Below are 26,948 nucleotides of genomic sequence, written 5' to 3'. Positions count from 1 at the left end.
AAGCCATTTTGCTTTTATGTTACGCTCGAGTTGGGTTCCTTTTTCAGAGTGGGAAAATGGCCGCCGTGTGAATAGATGGATATATAGATAGATAGATACTTTATTCATCCGCTTGGGGAAATCCAGGTATCCAGTAGCTCAGTGCAGTTGACGGACAATAAAAAGCGATTAAAAAGGACAACCAATACAACAAACAAACAATGAAGGTCAGCGCTGAAGTTTAAAAAGTTCCAATGAATAAATAAATAAATGGTGAGCACTATTATTGCACAGTGTTAACCCTTTCACTACCACACTACCAAAGGGTTAACCCTTTCACTGCCACACTACAGAAGGTTAACCCTTTCACTACCACACTAGAGAAGGTTAACCTTTCACTACCACACTACAGAAGGTTAACCCTTTCACTACCACACTACCAAAGGGTTAACCCTTTCACTGCCACACTACAGAAGGTTAACCCTTTCACTACCACACTAGAGAAGGTTAACCTTTCACTACCACACTACAGAAGGTTAACCCTTTCACTACCACACTACAGAAGGTTAACCTTTCACTACCACACTACAGAAGGTTAACCTTTCACTACCACACTACAGAAGGTTAACCCTTTCACTACCACACTACCAAAGGGTTAACCCTTTCACTGCCACACTACAGAAGGTTAACCTTTCACTACCACAACAGACGGTTAACCCTTTCACTGCAACAATACAGAATGTTAACCCTTTCACTGCCACACTACAGCAGGTCAACCTTTCACTACCACACTACAGAAGGTTAACCCTTTCACTACCACACTACCCTTTCACCCCCCCCCCCCCCCCTGTGTCTCTCAGCTGACGGAGCAGGAGGTGGAGTCGGTCCTGGACGAGGCCATGGTGCTGTTCCGCCTCATGCAGGAGAAGGATGTGTTGGAGCGGTACTACATGCAGCACCTGGGCCGCCGGGCTCCTCACCAACCAGAGCGTCTCCGACGACTCCGAGAAGAACATGATCTCCAAGCTCAAGGTGAGAGCTGTGTGTGTGTGTGTGTGCGTGTGTGTGTGTGTGTGTGTGTGTGTGTGTGTGTGTGTGTGTGTGTGTGTGTGTGTGTGTGTGTGTGTGTGTGTGTGTGTGTGTGTGTGTGTGTGTGCCTGTGTGTGTGCGTGCCTGCCTGCCTGCCTGCCTGCCTGCCTGCCTGCCTGCCTGCCTGCCTGCCTGCCTGCCTGCCTGCCTGCCTGCCTGCCTGCCTGCCTGCCTGCCTGCCTGCCTGCCTGCCTGCCTGCCTGCCTGCCTGCCTGCCTGCCTGCCTGCCTGCCTGCCTGCCTGCCTGCCTGCCTGCCTGCCTGCCTGCCTGCCTGCCTGCCTGCCTGCCTGCCTGCCTGCCTGCCTGCCTGCCTGCCTGCCTGCGTGCGTGCGTGCGTGCGTGCGTGTGTGTGTTAGGCCTGCACAATTAATGGAGAAAAAAAATCGCAATCTCGATTCGTAGACCTATGCAATCTCATTTCTAAATTATGACGATTACAAATGTTTTTTTTTAATGGCTGTAAAAAATTTAATTTATTTGATTTTACTTGACTTTTTTAAATGACGAAAAATTTAAATCGTGTGAGAATCGTGATCTCAATTCTTAGAGAGAAAACATTGTGATTCACATTTGAGCAAGAATCGTGCAGCCCTAGTGTTTCATTGCCGCTCTTTTACTCTCAGGGTTCCGTGCAGTGTGTGTGTGTGTGTGTGTGTGTGTGTGTGTGTGTGTGTGTGTGTGTGTGTGTGTGTGTGTGTGTGTGTGTGTGTGTGTGTGTGTGTGTGTGTGTGTGTGTGTGTGTGTGTGTGTGTGTGTGTGTGTGTGTGTGTGTGTGTGTGTGTGTGTGTGTGTGTGTGTGTGTGTAACACTACAGAAGGTTAACCTTTCACTACCACACTACAGAAGGTTAACCCTTTCACTACCACACTACAGAAGGTTAACCCTTTCACTGCCACACTACAGAAGGTTAACCTTTCACTGCCACACTACAGAAGGTTAACCTTTCACTACCACACTACAGAAGGTTAACCTTTCACTACCACACTACAGAAGGTTAACCCTTTCACTGCCACACTACAGAAGGTTAACCTTTCACTGCCACACTACAGAAGGTTAACCTTTCACTGCCACACTACAGAAGGTTAACCTTTCACTGCCACACTACAGAAGGTTAACCTTTCACTGCCACACTACAGAAGGTTAACCTTTCACTGCCACACTACAGAAGGTTAACCTTTCACTGCCACACTACAGAAGTTTTTTTTTTTTTTTATAAATGTTTTTATTTTCAATTTTCAACACAGAACAAGACATCACAATACAATACCGTCAATAATAATAAAAATAATGACACTAACAACAGTAATAACATTACAAGACAGGCACACAGAAAAGAAAAAAGACAATAAAAATTAAATAAGGAAATGACAATAGAAAATAAAATAAATAAAATAAAATAAAATAAAATAAGTGTGGCTTTCACGTGTGCGCCTTATCTCGTGTGCTATATATACGCGTGTTCTACCTACCCATATGTGCGTGTGCTTTACCTATGTATATGTTTTATGTGTACATGCATATATGTGTGTTGTGAACGTGTGCATATGACCGTGTATTCCCTAGTAGCCCAGAGTGCATGTACAGTACTGCTGCAGCCAAGAAGACACGTACAGTATCAATGTAGTCAAGTGGGCCTGTACAGTATTCACACTACAGAAGGTTAACCTTTCACTACCACACTACAGAAGGTTAACCTTTCACTACCACACTACAGAAGGTTAACCTTTCACTACCACACTACAGAAGGTTAACCTTTCACTACCACACTACAGAAGGTTAACCTTTCACTACCACACTACAGAAGGTTAACCTTTCACTACCACACTACAGAAGGTTAACCTTTCACTACCACACTACAGAAGGTTAACCTTTCACTACCACACTACAGAAGGTTAACCTTTCACTACCACACTACAGAAGGTTAACCTTTCACTGCCACACTACAGAAGGTTAACCTTTCACTGCCACACTACAGAAGGTTAACCTTTCACTACCACACTACAGAAGGTTAACCTTTCACTACCACACTACAGACGGTTAACCCTTGACAGTTGACCCTCGTATTTCCTGGGTCAGCGCTCGAGTGTGCTGCTGTTACGAATGAATGTTGTCCATTAAGGTCTTGCACCCTGATATAAATAAATAAAAATGTGTGCTTTTCTTCTACTGTTTCGCACACACTGACTTTGAATGTGTAAAACGTTTTAAAAACCCCTGTAGGTGATATTTTTCTGGGCTGCGACCATGAGTAACCGTTCCTCCTTGTCTTCTGCTCTCTTCTCGCAGACCGAGTGTGGCTGTGCGTTCACTTTCAAACTGGAGGGGATGTTTAGAGACATGAGTATCTCCAACACCACCATGGATGAGTTCAGACAACACCTACAGCCCACAGGGGTAAGACCCCCCCCCCCCCCCCCACACACACACACACACACACACACACACACACACACACACACACACACTCTTAGCAGTCCATCGTGTTCGATGATGACGCCTGCTTCAGGGATGGGGTGGGGGGGGCTGGGGGGGGGGGGGGGGGGGGGTTAGCGACGCTGCCGCTGGTGCCACTTCTTGTGGGGGGTTTGAGTCCGATCCTTGAGCCACACACCCGTCCACAGATGGCGCAAGGGAAGCCAGATACCTGGGGGATGCCAGCCGCCCGCTGGTGTCGTTGCGTGCGCCTCTCAGATCTTCGGTCTTGGTTCGTTTGGTGTATTTGGGAAACTGCACTTGGCACAAGTGACTTGCCAGGCTGATCTGTCGAGTGCCAGAGTTTCAAGCTGCGTGATGTTTGCACACTTTAGGAGGTCCCTGGTGTCGTCCTTAAAGCGTCTCTTTTGGCCTCCAGCAGCCCGCTTTGCTCCTCTCAGTTGGCCATAGAGGACTTGGCGGGGCAGGCGGTGGTCAGGCATACGTATGGTGTGCCCTATCCAACGAAGCTGTTTTTTGGCCACAGCTGCGGCCATACAGATTGAATTGGTGTTGTTGAGGATGTCTGTGTGGGGGACTCGATCTTCCCAGGTCAGGCCGAGGATCCTTTGGAGGCAACGGATGTGGAAAGCATCCAGGTTGGTGATGTGCCGGCGGTATGGGGTCCAGGATTCTGCTCCATAGAGCAGAATGGAGAGACATTACTGCGTTGTAAACGGCAACCTTGGTGCTGATCTTCAGGTTTCGGTTTTCAAAAACCCTGCTGCGTAGGCGTTCAAAGGATGATGCCGCTTTATTGATACGTGTGTGTATCTCCGCGTCAAGGGAGCAGCATGAGGACAGAGTGGAGCCGAGGTAGGTGAAATTATCCACTGTTTTAAGTGGAACACCGTTTATGTGAAAACTGGGAAGTGTAGAGGTTCGGGAAGTGAGTTGGGACATGACTTCGGTTTTTTGTATGTTGACCTGGAGACCGAAGGATTGGTACAGGCTGGATATGGTGTCGAGAGCATGCTGCATAGACTCTGGACTGTGAGCTAAGATGGCACAGTCATCAGCGTACTGTAGCTCACATACTTGGCAGGACTTTGTCTTTGTGTGGAGCCTGGAGCCGGCGGATGTTGAAGAGACTACCATCAAGGCGGTATTCCACATGGACACCGTCTTCATGTCCCAGGGCTCGGCGGAAGAGGCAGGTGACGGCAGAGAGAGAGAGGAGGGGACTAAAGAGCACCGGAGCCAAGACACAGCCCTGCTTCACCCCAACATTAACCTTAAAGGACTCTGACTGGAGTTCACCCGTCTGGACTCTGGCTCGCATCCCGTCACGCAGCTGCTGAAGGATGGAGAGAAACTTGGGTGGTACCCCAAGGTTGTTGAGGTGTTTCCAGAGCAGCTCACGGCTGATGGTGTCGAAGGCTTTGCTTCTTAGGTCTATGAAGGCTATGTAAAGATCCTGGCGATGCTCTCTGCTCTTCTCTAGCAGCTGCCTCAGGACAAAGACGCACACACACACACACACACACACACACACACACACACACACACACACACACACACACACACACACACACACACACACACACACACACACACACACACACACACACACTCACACTCACACTCACACACGCACACACAATCACACACACACACACACACACTCACACTCACACACAATCACACACACACACACACACACACACACACACACACACACACACACACACACACTCACACTCACACTCACACTCACACTCACACTCACACTCACACACGCACACACAATCACACACACTCACACTCACACTCACACTCACACTCACACTCACACACAATCACACACACGCACACACAATCACACACACCTACACAAAACACCTTTGTCTTAACGGGGAACATTCTGGGAGTTCTCAAATCAAAATCAAATTTATGTGAGTGTGAGTCGTGTCACTAACTTTTGTCTTTTTAGGAGGCTGACTCGTCATTATTGTATTAAGTGAATTATAATGCGACTTCAAGGGTGACCATAGTGATTTTTTTTTAAAGAGGACACTCTGCCTTCAGCCTCAAGATACTTAATGATACTCGACGTTTACTCAAAGATGCCTTATCATTTTCATATATTTAAAGTATGCCTCCTCTGTATGGATATAAAATTATTGTTTATATTATTTTATATAACAAAATAATATCTCTCTATAACCAAAGTTACTCAACATGCTGTATTATGCCTAAAGTAATCTATCTGACAAATCTCAATAAAATAACTAAATCAACCTATGACAAAATTTCAAGTCTTACTGGACAAAATAAATAACAAGAAAAATATGAAGTAATGTTCTAAATAATACCTCTTCTGTATTAGAAAATCCAGCTTTAAAAAATATATCTTTGTATCTTTTCAATGTAATGTAAATTATAAAACAGTAACCTCACAACGATACTAATTTAAAAGTGCACTATGCAGTTTAAGATTTGTTGCAATTAGTGTACTAAACTAACTTATTACACACATAATCCTTAGAATGATTGTATCATAAGCATCTTATCAAACCAAAACATCATTTTGAGGCATCAAAATAGTTTTCAATTATTTTCTTTCTCTCTGTATAGCTGCATTCTTCAATCAATTCGGTCAACTTTGCCATCAAACTCTCGCCTCGCACTGCTTTATTTGTAATGTTTTTCTGTGTCCATGTGAGCTTTGAGATCGCCAGCACCTTTACTAGACACAGAAACATATGGTCAAGCTTTGCACGCGTTGCACTCCGCTTCCAATTAGTCTCGACCGGGACGATAAATTGGGAATTTTCTCTGCAGTTCATCTGTAATGTACATTTTCGCGTTGGCATTGTGAGCAGAATCAATGCTGGTCAGATCTGTCCGCTTCCTCATCTGTTGTGTGTGTGAGCGCAGTAGCGACGCCCACAAAGCAATGAAAGCAGGCTTCTCTGGGTAACGTCACACGCAACAGGGTACCGTAGTATTCGGTGCAACACGCCAGTCAATTTAACTACATGCATATTTTACACAAACGTTTCTGTGCGCGACAGATTTCAGATGTGTGCGGGAGCGTTTCGCCATGTGCGCGCACGGGCGCACGTTAGAGGGAACATTGCCGACAACACACGCTAATAGGCCGGACACGTCTTCTTTAAAAAAAATTAAAAAGAAAATTATCCTCCTTTTCTCCACCTGATTTTCTATGCTTTTCTCCCCATCCCAATTTAGTCGTTATGCCAATTCCCCCCCTCCCCTACCTGGTTGTTGTGCGCATGTTCCCCCTACTGGTCGGTACAAGGGAACCCTGAAGTCCACCACATGCTTCCTCCGACACATGCGGAGACAGCCAGCGGCTCTCTTCTCACCTGGCAGCGAGGACTCTCATTGGTGAAGTGTAACGCGTGGGAGGTCACGCTGCCTTCACCACTTCCTGCCTTTCGCTGAGCAGGCGCCCCCAGACCTGACCTGTAGGCGTCGCTGTCCACAACGCCAGATTACCACCCTCGACTTCCCTCCCCCTAACCCAGCCAAACGAGTTAGTATGACGATTGGCCCAAGCCGCAGGCAATGCTGACTCCGGGAGTAGAGACCGCAGCCTCTTGCATTGTTGACGAGCGCAATCTCCGCTACGCCACCCGACCGCTTGGACACGTCATCTTTAAACAAGTCGAGAAGAAACATCACGATAAATCAAGAACAAAACAAAAACACCATGAAGTCCAAAAAAATTTAAATAAATGAATGCAACAAGGCGGCTACGTGGCGTAGTGGGCAAGGCGCTCGCCACGAATGCGGAGACGCTGGGCTCGCATGTTCGAGCCCAGCGCTCCACATTGCTTTCAGTTTAGCTGGTCGTTCATACTAATACACATTGGCCGTATTAGGGGGTGGGAAACTGATGGGTGGGGATCGGGCGTTGTGGACAGCGACTCCTACAGGTCGGTTGGTGCGCCTGCGCAGTAGAATCAGGAAGTGTCGGGGGCAGCGTGAGCCTCCCATGCGTTACTCCTCGCCACTGAGAGATCGAGCTGCGCAGGTGAAAAGATGCGACTGCTGTTACCTCAAGTATCGGAGGGGACTTGTGCTATGTATGACTTAGTCCACATTGCAGCCGGCTTGTGGGAGGCAAGAAACAGCGTTCGTGACAGGAGAGGGTTGAATTGGATGATACGAAATTGGGATGGGAGAAAATATAGAAAAAATGGGAGAAAAAGTGGATAAAAAAAAAATGAATGAATGCAACACTCCCAGACATATACCCCACGCGAAGGTAAGGAAAAACTCACTAAAACCTAGCAAGAGGAAAAAACCACCACAGGCAATGGGGGGATCTCCCTTCTTAGATGTCGGTGATAGTAGTGTTGCAGTAAAACAGGCGAACAGTTGGTAGTCATGCACACATACTGTACGTGTAATGAAACTAGGGATGTTCGATATTGGCTTTTTTTCCGATATACCGATATTGTCCAACTCTTAATTTCCGATACCGATATCAACCGATACCGATATATGCGGGGTTCCCCCCCTCCAAAAAACTGAATAATTTCAGGTAATTAACATTACATAATCTCTTGCCATGGAATGAACACAACATTATGCATACTTTTGACAATAAATAAATTAATATCGGACATCCCTAAATGAAACACAAATAAGTACATGCAATAGCAACTGGGGTGCATAAGAACATTTTATACCTGGAGAGTCTTTATGTTGTCATGCAAACCGCAATGCTACGTGAAAAGAAAAAAACCTACGGGAGCGTATTGCTGCCACACCAGAAACAGAAAAAGAATATCCGCATCACGTTATAACGTGATAACTTCTTGTTTTAACATAAAAGTTTCACGTTATAACGTGAAATGTCCGCCTTGTACACACAAGATTGTTCGCACATTACATATATATTCTCCTAGAATACATATTTATGGACCACCAGCCCTGATTCCAAACTCTAAGCATAACCCACTTCGAAAGAGGGGTAAAGCATAACCACTTTGAAGCAGAGAATATATATGTAAATGTGCGTCGGACATTTATATCCCAGAGCCAGATTCATTCTTCCTTCTGTACAGCCCCATGCATTTTAACACCCTTCTAGTGTACGCATACTCATCACAATATTATCCACGGTCCGTGCTCAATAATAGCATAATATCGCCATGTCTCAACCCAAGCATGAAGTAGAATTTAATCAAATCATGTACACGAGCCATAATTCCTAAAAATAATTCCGGTCTCGCAGACGGCGCACATCGTTTCCTTATTCAAACATGATTTTCACGTTATAACGTGAAACGTTTTATGTTAAAACAAGAAGTTATCACATTATAACGTGAAACGTTTTATGTTAAAACAAGAAGTTATCACGTTATAACTAGGGATGCTCGATATTGGCTTTTTTACCAATACCGATATTCCGATATTGTCCAACTCTTAATTTCCGATACCGATATCAACCGATATCAACCGATACCGATATATGCAGGGTTTACTCGTCCAAAAAACTGAATAATTTCAGGTAACTAATAATTTCACTGGATATATATATAACAAATATTGTTATTGTTTTTTTTTGTTTTTAAACCGATACCGATATTTTCCGATATCACATTTTACTGCCGATATCGGCCGATAATATCGGTCGGCCGATAATATCGGACATCCCTAGTTATAAGGTGAAACTTTTATGTTAAAACAGGAAGTTATCACGTTATAATGTGAAACGTTTTATGTTAAAACAAGAAGGTATCACGTTATAACGTGAAACGTTTTATGTTAAAACAAGAAGTTATCACGTTATAACGTGAAACTTTTATGTTAAAACAAGAAGTTATCACGTTATAACGTGAAACGCTTTATGTTAAAACAAGAAGTTATCACCTTATAACGTGAAACGCTTTATGTTAAAACAAGAAGTTATCACGTTATAACGTGATACGGATATTTTCTTTCTGTTTCTGGTGTGGCAGCAATACGCTTCCGTAGAAACCTGACCCAATTATTTTGTCCGCAGACGTAACGGATGTAAAATGAGTGAGTTGGTTGGTGATTGGCTGTTCTGTCTGTCCGTCCCTCTCCAGGTGTCTCTAGGCGGCGTTGACCTCATAGTAAGAGTTCTCACCACTGGCTACTGGCCCACACAGTCGGCCACGCCCAAATGCATCATCCCTCCCTCTCCCAGAGAAGCCTTCGAGGACTTCAGAAGGTAGGAGGCTTTCGGGACTGCCCGTCCTTTTCACTACATCGTGTGTGTTTTTTTAAAGGATAACTTCGCTGTTTTTGGACCTTAGACCCTATTCTGTCTGGTAATGTACCTGACGTATTGGAAACCATAAATTCGCAAAAGCTACAGTTTCCCTGCAGTCTCTCACTGGGCTACAATGGTAGACATCTAGCCGATGGGCAATCATAAATCCTTTGCAAAAATCAATAAGTGTCCTCTCCTGTGAAATTAATCACAATCCGAACGTGTTTTACGGCCAGCCCCTCCCTCTCTCTCTCTCTACAACTAGCTCGGTAGTTCACGGTGTGTCGTGCGGTCGGTGAAGTAGTTCCGTTTCAAATGGAACCGTTGTTTCGGTATTCGGATTGCGATACATTTCACAGGGGAGCATTAGGGCTGACCTTCGAATTATTTTTGGAATTCGAAGCTTCGGGGCTGAGATTCGATTTTAATTCGAAGCTTCAAGATTAAAAAATAATAATAATAATAATTTGATTTATTTATTTAAAAAAATAAAAAAAAGTATGTTGTGGGACTTGTACAGCACTTTGTTCAACTTTGTCAGTGCTGTAAAGTTTAAACCTTTTAAAATCTTAGACAAACAAAACACTTTGCTTTCATGAAATATTGTAAGCCGTCATTTGAGGCTTTATAAAAGCAGCACAATGAACACAAATCTGTCAGTGCCGAGTCCGACCTCATCTTAAATAACAAACAACATTGCTTGTTGTAGTTAACAAAGAGAGGCAGAGTTGATTTTGCACACAAAAAAAAGGAAATAGAATATATATATATTTTTTTTTTTTTAATATATTCAAATTTTATTTTCATATTCGAATCCCATGCCCATCGAACGAAGCTTCGAAGTATTTAAGACAGCCCTAGAGAGCATACAGGAGACCGGTAAAAATACACACCGAGTTTCCCATCTCGAAAAAAGCACATTTATCCTTGTTTTTGCAAGGATTTTACGATTTACGTCTTGCTATTGTAACCCAGTGAGAGCTTGCAGGGAAATTGTACCTTAGCTCATTAAGGCTACGTTTAGACGAGCGTTTTGTGAACAGAAACCGCAAAAGTCATCTTGCGGTTTCACTTTTAATTTTACGTTTAGACGAGCGTTTTGGGGTGGAATTCTCCGTGCAGACGACGGAGCCCCGCTGTCACACGATTGGCGCATATGTCACATGACGTGCTGTGAAGACCCGCCCTACTCTGCCTCTGATTCGCAGACTGTGGATGGGGAATGTGATTGGACCAAAGCAGAGTCACTCGCAGACAGTGGGTCCACTCACGCCGCGGGACAGATTCTTGTGTATTTAACCCTTTCACTGCCACACGACAGCCGGTTGTGTGATAGTAAAGAGTCAACCTTCTGTCGTGTGGCAGTGAAAGGGTTAAAAGTACTGCCAATGTAGCCTTCAGGTGATCTCCGTTGATATAGTCAGACATACTTGCTTTGTTTACGTCTCGGCTACTGGCGCATACCTGCTACCTGTGACGTAAGCAGTACGCGCGACCAGAGCCGTGACAACCCTTTCGTCATCGTTTTAACAGATTTATACGGTTTAACAGTTTAGACGAGAGCGCAAAGCTTTTGCGTTTCTAGGAATTCCACCCTGGAAGGTAGTCTCACTTTTTTGCGGTTTCACCCCGTAAAAACGTCGTTTCCGTATAAACGAAAGGCACATCCGAAAAAATATTTTTGCGGATTCACCTGCTAGCGTTTCCGTCTAAACGGGGCCTAAGTTGAACCTGGACCCGATCATGGAAGACCGGACCGCTCGGTGAAAGGATGGTCTCTGCGTCCGGTACACGGTAGACGCACCGTGAATCGGGGTTTCTGAGGTCCAAAACGGCGACGTTATCCTTCCATGTCTGCTGCCGCTTGGACAATCCGTGTAAGTTCCTAAGCGGGAAGGTACCGTTGTTTTGGATCCCACTGGACCTGTGAGAGTGGAGGGCCCGGCTCAGGAGAAGGAGAAGGAAAGTTAGGTGAAAGAATACCTGACAAATGTATTATGTATATGTCGATAAGGGGTGCTCTATGTATTAATGTAGCTTTAATTTCTGTTTAATGTAGTCGATTTTTCTTAGTTTTGTGCTGGCTTCTTTAAATTTTTTCTTACATTTTTTTATTATTATCTTTTTTTTCTCTACCATTATTATTACTTTTTATTTAATTTTTTGGTTTAGTTTTTTTTCTCTGTCTCCCCCCCATGTGGGGTGGTGTCATTGTAGTCTGGATGTTAGCGGTCTAGGTGTGTGTGTTGTCCTTCAGGAGCGACCCATGTTGATTCACAAGCTATGTCATCATTACTTTGTATTGTCCTGATGTCCTGTGTGTGCAAAAAGAAAAGAAAAAACTCAATAAAGTATGAGTCATAAAAAAAAAGTTCCTAAGCGGGCCGGGCCCTGTGTGTCACCCCCCCCAGCTTCTACCTGCTCAAACACAGCGGCCGACAGCTCACACTCCAGCACCATATGGGCTCTGCGGACCTCAACGCAACCTTCTACGGGGGGGACCAGGTGACGGGCTCCGACACCCGGAAGCACCTCCTGCAGGTCTCCACCTTCCAGATGACTATTCTCATGCTCTTCAACAACAGAGAGAAGTCCACTTTCGAGGTAAGAGACTTCTCGGCACACCAGGGCTGAGCCCAAACGTTCGAACCTTCGTTCGTTACGTTGACATTCAAATTCTAAATCAACATTCGAATTTTTTTTTTTTAATAAAACTTTTTTATTTTTTTTCTATTTTTTTCTATTAATTCTGTTTAAACCAATGGGGTTTTTATTCACAGTTGCAGATAAAGATTAGGCTACACTAATATTATAGTATTAAAATAAACTGAGTTATATTCATTAAAGAAAGTAGATTTAATTGATTTAGTTGGGCTAGGGCTTCTCCCTGGGCTGGGTCTGGGGCTGGAATGTTGATTTAATAAAAATAAAAAAATAAAAATTTAATCAGATTAATCACTTTATTCAAATTGAGGATTTAGTTTGAGGATATAAAAAAGAAATGATTATTAAATGATCTTGTATACTACATTTATTCAAATGGTGATTTCATTGGATGTGTACTGTTAATTAATGCCTGTATATCTAATTTTATGTTATGTTAAAAAAAAAAAAAAAAAAAACGATTAGAAAAAAAACAGTTGATTTTTTTTTTTATTATTACAAACGAAGGTTCGAACGTTTGTTCGAAAAACCCTGACGAAGTTCGAATCCCAAAAACAGGCTTCGGGGAAACAGCCTTATTCTTGACACACAGTTGCACATTGTGATCACACTCTTCTTAGCATCAGCCTGGCGGTGCGGTAGACCAGGGGTTCCCAAACTTTTCAGGCCGGGGCCCAGAAAATAAGGCGTCAGAGAGCCGCGGCCCAATGCACATCGTCTGGCTTTTTTTTTTTTTTTTTTGCCGGGCGACCGATTTTTTAAGCCAAATATCACTTCAATCCTATTAAGTTAGTTCAAGTTAGTTATTCATTTATATGTGCTATTTATGAGAGGGCTAACTTGTTGCAAAATAATAATGATAATAATAATAGCCTCATTAAAATACTATTGTTGCTTCGGTTGTTTTCAGCGTTTTATGTGCATAATCTGTTATTTAGTTTGAAATGTTCGTTGAAATAAGTAGATTTTTCGTTTTTGTTTATTTATTAAGTTAATATAAAACCATATAGTCACATTTTAGAATACAATAGAATAGAATTTTTGAATACAACTAGAAACACTGTCCTGGCCTGCTTCTAAGTTCAGTGGCCTGACAAAAAAAAAAAAAAAAAAAATTTAAATCATCTCGCGGCCCACCCGTGGCTGCTCGCGGCCCACCTTTGGGTCGCGACCCCGACTTTGGGAACCATTGCGGTAGACGACCCACAATGCATCCTTCTACATTGGTCCTGTAGAGCGTGGCACTAACGCCGCCCAGGGTTTGGGGTTCAATTCCCACTAGGGCCACACGCATGCTAGAAATATGTCTCTCTACTACTATGCACTCAACACTGTCTGCAGCGCCCAAGTTTCAACACTGTTTGACATTGTTACTCGGCTGAAAGAGTTGTACCCTTCCTGCTGACTTGTCGTACTTTGGATAAAAGCATCCGTCAGGCACTTAGTATAAAAGCATTATATATATTTGGCTCTGCAACTCATGCCTCGGGAGGAGCTGGAATAAAGCTGGTAACCAGGCCGGCCGCTCGCTCTACCTCCTGAGCCACTGTCGCCCTCCATACTCCTCCTCCTGGTTCCCTCCTGAGCCACTGTCTCCCTCCATACTCCTCCTCCTGGTTCCCTCCTGAGCCACTGTCTCCCTCCATACCTCTCCTCCTGGTTCCCTCCTGAGCCACTGTCTCCCTCCATACTTCTCCTCCTGGTTCCCTCCTGAGCCACTGTCGCCCTCCATACTCCTCCTCCTGGTTCCCTCCTGAGCCACTGTCGCCCTCCATACTCCTCCTCCTGGTTCCCTCCTGAGCCACTGTCTCCCTCCATACCTCTCCTCCTGGTTCCCTCCTGAGCCACTGTCGCCCTCCATACTCCTCCCCCTGGTTCCCTCCTGAGCCACTGTCGCCCTCCATACTCCTCCCCCTGGTTCCCTCCTGAGCCACTGTCGCCCTCCATACTCCTCCCCCTGGTTCCCTCCTGAGCCACTGTCGCCCTCCATACTCCTCCTCCTGGTTCCCTCCTGAGCCACTGTCGCCCTCCATACTTCTCCTCCTGGGTACCGGTGGTTCTCGGGGGTCCTTGAGAGGGTTCCTTGGGGTCTCTCACCAGTATTTCTTTCACAATAAGAGTCAGCCCAACGACAGAATGGTACAAGACAATGACCTGATCTTAGATGTCACACTCTCTCTCCTCTGTTATCTCCCACAGTAAAGATAGTTATAGAATTCTAACAACAAATGTATTCTCAAATGCGGGGTGGGGGGGCGTCCCTGGAACAAAATCTTCTCAAATTGGGGCGTCCCCGCCCTATTTTTTGTGTCTATTTGTTTATTGTTTACTCCGTTTATTTGATCAGGGACAGTGCATTTATAAATGAATACAAATACAAAAGAAACCTGTAAATATTCCAACATTAGCAGGGTTGCTAGTTTTCAGTTGTAGTCCCTGGGCCAGATGTTTAAGCCAGAAAGACACAGAAAAAATAGGACATTATATAAAACATATATAACACATATAAAAACAGTAACGTGTTCTCTACATTCACTCACTAGGCATCCGTGCATCTATAATAAAAATATAAAAACTGTGTACAAGGGACAGGACCAAAGCCCATACATGTATAAGCACCGTGTAGGCCGGCACACGTATGTACATATTTGGGGGGGGGGGGGGTCCTTGACACGGAGAGGATTTGTGACCCACTGCTCTCCACAAACCCACCCCCACAGGAGATCCAGCAGGAGACGGACATCCCAGAGAGGGAGCTGGTTCGGGCGCTGCAGTCCCTGGCCTGTGGGAAGACCACGCAGAGGGTCCTGACCAAGGAGCCCAAGTCCAAGGAGATCGAAAATGGCCACGTGTTTACAGTCAACGATCAGTTTACTTCCAAACTGCACAGAGTCAAAATACAGCAAGGTGGGTGTAGCGTTGTGTGTGAGGGGGGGGTTAGGCATGTATTTAATTATAGTTACTAATTAGTGGCTAGGGAATTCTTTTATTCAATGCAATGTCCAATTCTGGCCTGTGTGTTTAAAGGTGCTATGTCTCATATTCAGCCACTAGATGTCACTATAGTGCACCAGCATCTCAGCCCAAAACAAACAGACCCATCCATGCCCGTTACGTCCTCTCGGCAAAGTCATTATTTCTTAAATTCTTCAAGGACTCGTTTTTTCCGGAGAAACGATTTCTCGCCTAAAATGTTGTCGGAAACGTTTAAACGATCAAGGCCTGAGAATCCATGACTGTTTTTTAAATCAACTTAAGACACAACTCAACCACGGTGCTTTTCCTTAGGGTCCTCCTGAGGTGGTTTGCTTTCCTTGGCCATCCTATTATTTTTATTGATCCGAGACTACATTGTACTTCTGTGTTCTCTATAAATCCAATGATCATTATTATCTGTCATCATTATTATTATTTATAACCCATTTCTCTTTTGAAACTCACGGAACATAATGCCGTCCGTCTCTCTCCCCGCCAGTCGCTGCCAAGCAGGGCGAGTCGGACCGCGAGAGGAAGGAGACGCGGCAGAAGGTGGACATCGACAGAAAACACGAGATCGAGGCGGTCATCGTCCGTATGATGAAGTCCAGGAAGAAGATACAGCACAATGTCCTGATAGCAGAGGTGGGTAGCAGAGCTGACTGCAATCAATCAATCAATCAATCAATCAATCAATCAATCAATCAATCAATCAATCAATCAATCAATCAATCAAATTAATATTTTATTTTTATTTTTTTGAATTATCTTTCCCCCCCTTCTTTTTCAGTTTTTCTCCCCTCCCAATGTTAGTTGTTATGCCAATTCCCAATCCCCTTCCTGGTCGTTGCGCACTCTACCCCCTACCGTCGGTCCGGGAGGGCGGAGACTATCACATGCTTCCTCCGACACATGTGTAGCCAGCCCACCGCTTCTTTTCACCTGGCAGCGCGGACTCTCACTGGGAGAGTGTAACGTGTGGAAGGATCACACTACCTCTCCCAGATCCTTCCCTCGCTGTGCAGGCGCCCCGACCGAACTGTAGGAGTCGCTGTTTACAACGACCCGGACCCACCCACCGGCTTCCCTCCCGCTGACTCTGCCAATCGAGCCAGTATGACGGCCGGCCAAGCCGGAGGCAACGCTGACAGCTGGATTTGATACCAGTGTCTCTTGCGTTGGTGACGAGCGCTTAGTCTGCTGCGCCACCAGCCGCCAATCAAATTCATTTGTATAGCACATTTAGCCATGACACTTGTCAACCAAAAGTGCTTCACAGTAAGTCGCATAGCTAAAAACAAAGAAAAGTGCTAAAGTATAAAATAAACAGAAAATATAAACAACCCAACGGACAGACAAAGAAACACAACAACACGTCAACAAGCAAGGCAAGAGTCGGAGTGAGTCAGGGAAGGCCAGGCGGTATAGGTGGGTTTTGAGTTTAGATTTAAAAGACTCGATGGAGGGGGCAGATTTGATGGACACGGGGATGCTGTTCCAGAGGTCTGGGGCTGCGACAGCAAAAGCACCCCCCCCCCCCCCCCCCTAGGCTTGAAATTGGACCTACGGGTAGTTAGGAGACCCTTGTCAGCCGATCTGAGGGCCCTGACGTTGGTACGTTGACTGCATGTTAGGTTACGTCCTGGTAGCAGAGCTGACTGCAGGTTAGCTTACATCACATCCTGGTAGCAGAGCTGACTGCAGGTTAGGTTACATCAATCAATACGTCTATATTACTATGCACTATGCTGCTATGCCTATACTACTATACTATGCTAATATTATGTCTATACTACTATGCACTCAGAGTGAATCCAGTCAGGGGTAGTAGCAAATAATGAACAAGAGAGATTTGTTAACGGGCTGTTGAATTCAAGGAAAGAAAAAAAAGGTGCTGCAAAATAAATGGGTCAAAATGTGATTTATTTTCTTTGGAGGAAAATAATAAATAAATGTATATTGTTTAGGGGGTGATAAAACGAAATAAAAAAAAAAAGCCCACATTGTACTCATGCCTGTGCATTCATTGAGACCCGTTCTTTAAACCCTTTTGGGGAGAGTGTCATCAAAAGTAATTTAGTCGGGGTAGCTCAATGAGGAAACGAATGGAGCGTGAAATTACAGTGAAGTTTTCACCATTTTCTCTGGAAGATGAAGAGCTTCTAACCCAACGTTTCTGAGTTTGTTTGTTTTCCAGTGTGCGTTGATTTAGTGAGTAAAGATTTTGGTAGTTTTAGCCAAAGTATTTGATCGTTTGCATCTTTCTGCCACACGGAACTGCGTTCTGGCAGCCTGAAGACGGTACTTTCTGATACCAGCACCCAGAGTGCGCAATTCTGAAGACGCCCCCCATTGCGTCACCATCTTTACAAGCGATACGCGTCTTCTCCTGAACCGATGACATGATAGCCCACCTCTCCCTTACCCCGCATAACTAATTATGCTCCTAAATGTGAACTATTGTCTGAATACATACACTGGGCAGGGTTTCCATTATCCGGTAATTCCTGTTTTTTTTACCAGAAGAAAATCTGTTGATATTTAAATCTCTGGTCATAATGCCCTGATTATTCATTCTTATTCCCCCCCCCCCCCCCCCCTCGACAACAGATTGACATCTCCCTTAATTCACATGCAAAACCCAGCCAACAAAAAAAAAAACATGATACATACATCTTATATGTCCAGATATGTCCTGGCTAGAAGTGTTTATTAAACACATAACACCGGGAGTTATTATTAAACAACAATGGCATGTACAGAGTAGTTGCGTGTTGATCGGGATGATGCAACTGTGTGATGCAATACACGATACTAGCATCACATGGCTGGCCTTTTATCTGAAAACCCTAGTAGCCAAGCGCATATTGTTCCATAGCATACCCCTTCAGTTTATCATGACAAATCCTCTCTTACCTTGACGATTAAAAAGCCTCCATAATTTAGTAAATAGTATTCCCATGGCTGGTGGTGTAGCCAGCTAGCGTTGATGCTATCCAATGCTACCAACATTAGCTAAATAGCTAACCAACTAAATACAATAGACAGTTTGCTAGTCGAAAGGAGTGGACACAGGTACAAGTTAAACATCAATCAATTACTTTATTAATACAACACAGGTAGTTTGAGCCGCGGTCTCTCTCTCTCTCTCTCCACTCCCGAACGTACGTTGCGCTGCTGTGTGTTTGTCTCTGGAAACTAGGTCAGCTCAAAACAACGACAACACTTCCGGCCGGGGGTTTTCAAAATAAAAGAAACAGGAAAGACATTTATTTTGTAAATTTGTGGCACGCAATTATTATCTTGAGACGTTTTCGTTTTTACGGAAACCTTAAAACGAAACGAAAACGAAAAAGATCAAAATCGTTTTAGTCTGGACAAGGCCTTAGTAGTTTACCAGCAAGTTGGAGCGTCAGTGCAGCAGGGCTGGTACTGCACAGTTATTCTAATTCAACCACACGGCCCAAACACTGTTTACACACTAAACTGTGTAAACTGTAGCATACAAGCGTTTCCTCTTCCAGAAAATGGAGTACAGGCAGGAGTACAGTGCAGGCTTTTGTTTCTTCTTTTTTTCCTAACATGTCGTAGTACCTACTAGTACTAAGTAATATACATTTTTAAAATGGCTGCTGTTTCCCTTTTTAAGAAGGTTGGACCTAGCAAGTTGTGTAGTTGAAAAACGATTGTTTCCCGACAGTTCTGTTAATTCTCTCTCTCTCTCTCTCTCTCTCTCTCTCTCTCTCTCTCTCTCTCTCTCTCTCTCTCTCTCTCTCTCTCTCTCTCTCTCTCTCTCTCTCTCTCTCTCTCTCTCTCTCTCTCTCTCTCTCTCTCTCTCTCTCTCTCTCCCCCCCCTCAGGTGACCCAGCAGCTCCTGGCCCGCTTCATTCCCAGCCCCATGGTCATCAAGAAGCGTATAGAGGGACTAATAGAGAGAGAATACTTGGCGCGGACGCCCGAGGACCGTAACGTCTACACCTACGTGGCATAGAGCAAGACGGCCTGGATGAGAGCGAGCGAGCGAGAGCGAGAAAGAGAGAAACTGGATGTGGGGGTGATAGAAATGTGAAAAAAAAATTGGGGTGATAGAAATGTGAAAAAAAAATAAAAAGAGTTTAAAACAAAAATCCATGAAGTGTCGTAGATGATTTTAAATCAGGCCCACTCTTCCTTGTCCCTGTGAGTTTTAACACGGATGGATCCAGCTTCAAGCGTTTCATTGTTTTACCTTCATAGAGATCAACCTTCAAACAATCCCTTGGTAAAAAATGTGAATGCTCTAAGACCATGTTGGAGAGGAGCGAGATCTACCACACTGATGAACAATCGTACTTGAAGGCTATTCTTGAGAGACTTGTTGCCAACCACGCAGATGAACAGTCGCGGTCTCAGACCATTCTGGACATCACGAAGGAAATTAGGGACGTGAGATATGATTAATCTAAATTAAACAAAATTTGAGAATCATATTGCAGCAATCTGACTCAGGCTGCAAGTATCATCCCCCCCCCCACCCCCCCCCCCCCCCCCCCCCCCCCCCCCCCATCCCCTTCTGCTGTGAAACCAAGGACGAGGTCAAGACGGGAGTATGGAGTTCAGTGGAGCCGTGCCAGGAACGAAGCGCAGCTGTCTGGAGTAGATAAGATGGATGGCAGGCCCCCCCCCCACCCCCAATCCCTACCCAACCCCCCCTCCAGCGTGTACGCCTGGCGATGTGCGTGAGCTGGAGGGGCGTAAACCAAGGGCTGTTTCATCACCCATCTCCTAAGCCAAAATCCCTCCCCTATGACGGCAACTGTAGTCAAAATAACCCCCCCCACCGGCACTAGCTGATGGCAAATGTAATCAGTCAAAACCGGAATCTCTTTCCGTCCTCCCTCCCACCCCACCAACCCTCTCCCCTCGGGGTGCTTCAGAGACTCACAGACTCAAGGCTAGAGTAACTTGTTTCAACAAATGTACATGTTGCTATTAATTAAGGGTTGTGCCATTATTGCTTTGCAAATGTAATAATTGTGAATGATTTTCTGTAATGAGTTGTATGTGTTTGTTTCTTAAAGCATCCAAGGACAACGATGGAAATAAGTCTTTGGCTTTTCATTCCTCTCCTTGACAAAAGCAAATATGTGATGTAATGATCTGTATATGTTTTGTTGTCTAAAATAAATACCATACCATACCATACCAATGCACCACATTATTTTTTTTCTTCAGTTTTCAATACTGTATAAAAATTAAATTAATTATTAAAAACAAAAAAGACAGCAAATGTGGATTGCTACAAAAGGAAATAAAAAAGAAAGAGAGAAATTTGAATATATATTGATGCTCTGGGGGTTCCCTGCCCATTATCCCAAAACGCCGGCCCCCACCACTCCGTAACACGGCCGGCTTCACTGTTTTGAACTCGTTTTCTGCTGTGTTTTTGACGAATGGAGTTCACACTCTTTCCACAGCACGGTTGTTTGAGCGAGCCTCTGGTGTTCCACGATGTTGACCAACACGCAGCTCCCATTAACCCTTTCACTACCACACTACAGAAGGTTAACCTCATCGGGCCGGAAGACGGAGTAGCGGTAGTGTTGGAGCCAAAATGTCTTTCTGTTTAATTTGTTTTATTTTAACTCACGGTGCAGAGGTGTGGCATTATCAGGGGGTGGTTACCCATTTATACTGATCAGTGGGTGACGAGCCCCAAGTGTGCAAGAGGAATAGCCAAACAGTTTTTGACCGTGTCGTGTTGATGTGCCGTATAGGTCGGCGTTCAGTGTTATTAGTAAAAAAGAGTTTTGTATATATTGTTTGGTGGATAATGGTCAATAAATGGATTGGCATATCCAAAATGATACGAGCACTCTGGACATTGAATTCTTCTAACTCAACTCAGCCCACTTGCCCCTCGCAGTAGGCTTATAGGTAAAGCCAAAGGCTCTACATTAGTCAAAAACTAAGGCTCTTCGTTTGAAGTGGACAATTAAAACCTTTGTTATTTATTGGAAGACGAGGATAATCACGCTCAAGATTCAACAGCTGATCAGTGAGACAGCGTTTTGATTTCTGAGGTCGCTGAAAGACACTAATTATTGACAATTGTTTGGTTCACCGTTTCGCTTGGAATTGCGCGGAACGTGGACAATCTGGACCAAGACACGCCGGTGCTTGTGCACGGCGTTCGGACAATCGCACGGCCGGGCTGCCTCACAGCGTTTGGACCAGAAGGACCCACGGTGCTGCTCACGGCATTAGGACAGCTGTCCTGGCGACCCGCACCGTTTGGACGAGCGGACGGACAAGGAGCTGCCCTACACATAGGCGGCGCGTGAACCGCGCGCAAAATGTTTCCTTTTTTGTCAATTCACACACCCACTAGGCTATGCGAGGCGAGCCCCACTCATTTAATATATAGTGCAAATTAAGTGTTCAAATGAAGGCATCCAATAATAGATTAACCATTGTCTTACCTTAATGCAGCAAAATGCGACGTTTAGTCTTGGCATCAATGATCTTTTCTGCTTTAACTTTGTCTGTGAGATCACTTTCAATGTGAAGCAGACTGGCGCATTGTTGTTCTTAGCCAGTTTTGGATGTGCCTCATTGCTGAGAAAGACCGTTCACAACTTGAATTACAAGTTGCAGTGCTGACAGCAATGGGGAAAGTTTTTCGTAATTTAGATCTCATCATGCTTTGAAAACAATACATACAGTAGCTCTAAAAAGTTTCCACGATTTGATGAACTCGGACTCTCATCATGATTCATGTCCTCTTAGAGCAAGCCCTTGTTTGCCAAGATAAAACAACATACAGCCTGTTACGACCCTGGCTCAAAGGCACGCAACCTATGTGCAAACCGACACCAAAACCTGTGGTTAACTCAAAATACTACTCTAACAAGGAATTACTGGTACAAACTAAAGAACAAAGAATGAGAGAACGTGACAAGTCTCTGCTAACACACACTCCTCTAACCACAGACAGAGTGCATGTGTGTCTCAGAGACTGGTTTTAACCTGCCAGCAGGTAACCAATCAGCAGCAATTAGCTAATTAGCAGCCCTCACCTGCATGCCCAGTGACACAGGAGTAATCAACCTCCAACAAAATCCATTATGGAAGCCATCCCTACTGCACCAGCGCTCACTCTAGAGTCACCAAAAACACCCTAGCATACACACAATTTACCTGAGAACCACTGAAGAACCACGAAGAACCACTGAAGAACCACTAAAGAGCCACTAAAGAACCACTGAAGAACCACCAAAGAACCACCGAAGAACCACTGAAGAAACACTAAAGAACCACTGAAGACCGCTGAAGCACCGCTGAAGCACCCCTTGTTAGCGTTAGCATGCTAATGCCAATACTAATAACTACAAGGAGACGCGGTGGAAATGTGTGCTCTACTGAGCGCACCTTTCTAGTTTGCAAAAAAAAATAAAAAAAACAACCACCCTGAAATAAATAGATGTGTCATACGCGCAGGAGGTCAGGTGCTAACAGGTAGGCTAACCAAACACTCAAAACAAACAAAAAAAATACAACAAACAAATTCAAACAGGTGCCCCTTATGACCTGATACGACTACTTACGCTTCTACATCTAAACTGCAGTCAAAACGGCCCACCACATGTCTACCCTAAGAAACACTAAATCAGGCCCTACCACACTACCTGTGTTTTCTGGCCCCCTATTCTACCTACCCTTAAGCTAATGCCCTGTAGACCTAACCCTCTTCAACCACACCTGCTACCAGCCAAAGATCATATTGACCATCCACCCGTCAAGTATATGGTATGGTACAAGACAAGTAGATGGTGCTAATCACTTCTCTGACTGCCCCAGGAGTATGTGGTGCACAGGAAGCTAACAAACAACCAGAAAATAATGTCCCTACCTACATGTGGTGTGCACTAAACTATATATTTTAACAGCATTAAGTAGTCACATCAAATTACAAACAAATAAGGGCATACTCACCTGTTTGATGAACGGCTCAAGCCCCCACGTTACACAACATGTAACGAACACCACCCACACTATAGCACCACGACACACCATGCAAAACAAAAAAAACACCAAACAAATTCTAGGGGTATTTCCACATTCACTCCCGGACGAGCGCCCAACTGTTACGACCCTGGCTCAAAGGCACGCAACCTATGTGCAAACCGACACCAAAACCTGTGGTTAACTCAAAATACTACTCTAACAAGGAATTACTGGTACAAACTAAAGAACAAAGAATGAGAGAACGTGACAAGTCTCTGCTAACACACACTCCTCTAACCACAGACAGAGTGCATGTGTGTCTCAGAGACTGGTTTTAACCTGCCAGCAGGTAACCAATCAGCAGCAATTAGCTAATTAGCAGCCCTCACCTGCATGCCCAGTGACACAGGAGTAATCAAGCTCATGGTACATAACACAGCTTTAGGTGATCGAGCCACCCGGCGGCCAGCCAGGCCCGCAGGGGCGGGAACACAGGGGGAAATAAAATTCAGAGAGGCACCAGGGAAACTGACCTTGCTAGCTGAAGGGGCTGTCCTAGCAGAGGGGAACAGGGTAGCTACACACAAAGTGGAGGCCATGCTAGCTGGGGAAGCTACACATAAAGTGGGCTAGCAGAGGGAACAGGGTTAGCTGCCAGGGCATAGCTAGCTAAAGGGCCTATGCTAGCTGTAAGGCTACATCAACATAGAGGCTGTGCCAGCTGCTGGAGCTAAGCTAGCAGACTGCTGGACTAGCTGAGGAAGCCTGGTTAGCTGCAGGGGCTTAGCTAGCTACAGGGCCTATACTAGCTGTAAGGCTACATCAACATAGAGGCTGTGCTAGCTGGTTAGCTGCAGGGGCTAAGCTAGCAGACGGCTGGACTAGCAGAGGAAAACAAGCTAGCTGAAAAGACAGACCTAGCTGTGGGGAAGCTACACATGGGGTTAGCTGCAAGGGCTGTCTCACATACACTGTCTGTGCCGGCTGGGGTCGTCGACGGGTCGGGTCGTACTGTTATGGTTTGTAATGCGACCCCAATTGCACGACACAGACAGGTAATCAGAGTTAGCCAAAACAAGGGCATGATTTATTATACAGAAAAAGTGGCACTGAGCCTTTAAGGAGGGGAAAAAACTAAAGTCCAATACCACAAAAAAAGGCGGCACTGTGCCTTTAACGGGCGAACAGGCAGGAAAAAAGTAACAGGAATCTTCTGGAACACGGGCAAACAGAACCCAGGAATCTTCTTCCTCACGGGCAAAAGGTAAACAGGAATCTTCCTCCTCCCGACCAGAACGCTGCCGACAGGCAACGCCGCAAACAGGGGATCCGAGGGGAACGGGGTGAGAACACGGGCATCCTCCCGTGGAGTAATAGAGAGCGATGGCGAGCCTCACCCCAGGAACGAGGTCCATGTAGAGGGAGAAGGGAAGTAGCCGGCACGACATCTGGAGTGGGAACACTGGGATCCTCCCGTGGAGTAATAGAGAGCGAAGACGGTGTCCTACTCCAGGAAACGGCGACAGGTGGTGATGTACAGGGGTGGCACGACGTCTCACGCCGGAGACGTGGCAGTAGATGGTAGTAACAAGAACCACCCGACCAGGAGTGGAGGGGAGTCAGCGTATATGAATCCTCCCGACGAGTTGATTGTGGATCAATCTCAGGTGCGTGACCCAGAAAAACGGCACGCCCCCTCGTTGGGCAGCATGCAGGATTCCTCCAGCCCTCACATATACTGCCCTAAACTAATATGTAGGCTAAGAAAAACAGTTACAGACTGTTGCAGGCAGGACTGCAAGTAAACCTCTAAACTTCCCCTGCGTTATAGGTAGTTTCTGAAGAGAGTTCCATGTAGTAGGCGCACTATAATGAAAGGCTGATTTTCCACGTTGGGTCTGTCAGACATGGGGGACCTCCAGCGTAAGCCAATCATTAGAGCGAGTCATAGGGTCTAGTGTTCTGAACTAACAGTGATGCGAGATAAGGAGGTAATTTCCCGTTAATGGCCTTAACACATTAACTGCCATGCTTATATCCATCAATATTTGATCACTGCCACCAGTCTAAGTCTATGGAGATGTTTACCTTCTTTGCAGGGCTATAACTTTTTAACCCTGTTAAGCCTTAAGGTCCCCCTATAGGGGACTTTTTTTCCCTTTATCAATAGAGACCGTATTACATCCCCAATTATCATATCATGTGGTATCATTGGAAAGCCACACTCATTGGCTACAACCCTGTGCAAATATTTTCGAGATCGCCAAATGATTGACGGAGCTAGAGCCCCGGGAGTCGGGGGTGGTAATGTGTACTTTTGCGTACTTTGGGGCACGCCTCACATATCGGCATGTAACTCGAGAACCGCTGAACGGATTTTGTCACCTGAAAGGGCAATCGACAGGCAACAAATAGGGCTTTAATTCTACCTATATATTGTATTAAAAGAAATGCACACCCGAGCCACTAGAGGTCGGCAAATAATCGTCCACATGTGGGCCCTTGGATGTTAAGAGGTTAATGTTTTTCAAAAAAAAATGTAGCCAAGAGTAAATACCATAACCCTATCAAAAACAGTAGTCAAAGTGTATATTTTCATTTTTACCGATGTTTTATATGTTTTATCGGAAATACAAATTTATCGGAAAATTCTAATTATCGTAAAAACTGCAAGAAATGACTAAAACCAGATTCAACCCTGCCATTGGAAAGAGGAGCATTTTCCCTATCCATAGATGTATGATTTGGCCATAATAAGGTCAAGGTCAAGTTCAAGGTCAAATATGTTTATAATTAAAGTCGATTATCATTAATTACTGTATCTACAAATCCTTCTGTTTAATCATCTTCCCGCGGTTCATTTGCTTAGATTTTTTGTACACATGATCTCAATAAGGTGGTGAATGAGCTCAGTGAGCATTTTTCAGAAAATGTTTTCAATTTTTGATCATCATCATCAAAATCATAAATCATAATTAATCATAATTAATTTATTCATTACAATTTACTCAGCCTAGTAACAGACACAATATTTTTGACACTGGAAATACATACCCCCAGGTCCCTAGATGTTCCTAGATACCAAGAACATGCAAATTGACCTTGCAGAAGTGGAGCAATCTTCCATTTACCTTTAGGCGAAAACGGTCTACAGATTAACAGGTTAAATTGTATTGCTAAATTGACATTACTATGGCCCATTCAACATCGATTATCTATCGTTCAGGATGTAGGAACGTTTTACTTTTTCATTCACACATTCATACGAAAATACCATCTATAGTATAAATATGTTTTTATCGTTTTCTGCAGTAATTCCTAGAACGTGAGATATAGGCATAAATGCATATATTAGATTATCAAATGCCGTTTGATACCGATCCACGCTATATTAAAAATGTCAACTGTACATGGTCCTAAACATTATGACTGATCATGCACGGGTGAACGGGGGGGGGGTCGTTTATAATTCCGTGATCGTCGTTAAATGATTTATGTAGTATGGGTGATATATAGATCCGAACAGTTTGCATCGATAATAATAAACAAAAACGCTGAAAGTCA

General features: G+C 44.6%; 1 pseudogene across 1 annotated transcript in view; it reads left to right on the top strand.

Moving 5' to 3' along the window:
- LOC311238796 (cullin-3-like) overlaps positions 1-19,389 on the top strand; it is a 158,930-nt pseudogene extending 139,541 nt beyond the window's left edge. Inside the window, exons 9-15 of the transcript in view lie at positions 840-1,011; positions 3,356-3,463; positions 9,592-9,716; positions 12,170-12,362; positions 15,143-15,329; positions 15,898-16,043; positions 19,258-19,389. The product of the transcript in view is annotated as a cullin-3-like (transcript). The remainder of the gene's footprint in view (positions 1-839; positions 1,012-3,355; positions 3,464-9,591; positions 9,717-12,169; positions 12,363-15,142; positions 15,330-15,897; positions 16,044-19,257) is intronic.
- The last annotated feature ends 7,559 nt before the right edge of the window (positions 19,390-26,948 follow it).

The sequence above is a fragment of the Notolepis coatsorum genome (assembly GCF_963971535.1).
Source record: "Notolepis coatsorum genome assembly, chromosome: 13".
Classification (NCBI taxonomy): domain Eukaryota; kingdom Metazoa; phylum Chordata; class Actinopteri; order Aulopiformes; family Paralepididae; genus Notolepis; species Notolepis coatsorum.
Note: the sequence above shows the minus strand (reverse complement) of the source record. Positions and strands in the feature narration are given on the sequence as shown.